Here is a 597-nt window from a genome sequence, read left to right as displayed (position 1 = left end):
GGGCCACACTCGCATCGTAGCAGTCTAGCAAGTCGTGATTCAGTTGCTCCATCCACCCAAAGGTCACGAGATCCCGCCGATCCATCGCATTGAATCCATTTTTATTGGCTCCCCCAGCTCCCCAGCAGAGCTGCCAGATCGTGGATGAAATTTAACCCCAACATACCTACCGTTTGAGAGCCGTAAAACAGAAGGTGCATGATTACCACTGTGAGTTCGTATGTAAGCCGAAAATGCACGATTCGACTTCGGAGTTCTGCTGTGCAATGATTGCCAATCTGAAGGCTTCGGAAGACTTCGGTGGTCTTCTATTTATATCTCGCTCCCCATTTGAAAGAAAGATATTTATTTTCCATGAAGACTAATTTTCTGAACAAAAAATTAATGTTTAATCATAGTTAAATTTTCGACAACAAAGATTAATTTTCTACCAAGAAAGAAGAGTATTCAATAAAATACAAAAAATTTTAACTAACAAGATCACTTGTCATTTAAAAATAGAATAGTTAAATTTGTGGTTAAAAAAAAAATAATGAAAAAGAAAATAAATTTTGTACAAAATAATTACATTTTCAGAAAACAAATTTATCCAACTAA

The sequence above is a fragment of the Belonocnema kinseyi genome, chromosome 3 (assembly GCF_010883055.1).
Source record: "Belonocnema kinseyi isolate 2016_QV_RU_SX_M_011 chromosome 3, B_treatae_v1, whole genome shotgun sequence".
Taxonomy (NCBI): Eukaryota; Metazoa; Arthropoda; class Insecta; order Hymenoptera; family Cynipidae; genus Belonocnema; species Belonocnema kinseyi.
The sequence above is the reverse complement of the archived record's forward strand: the minus strand, read 5'-3'. Positions refer to the sequence as shown.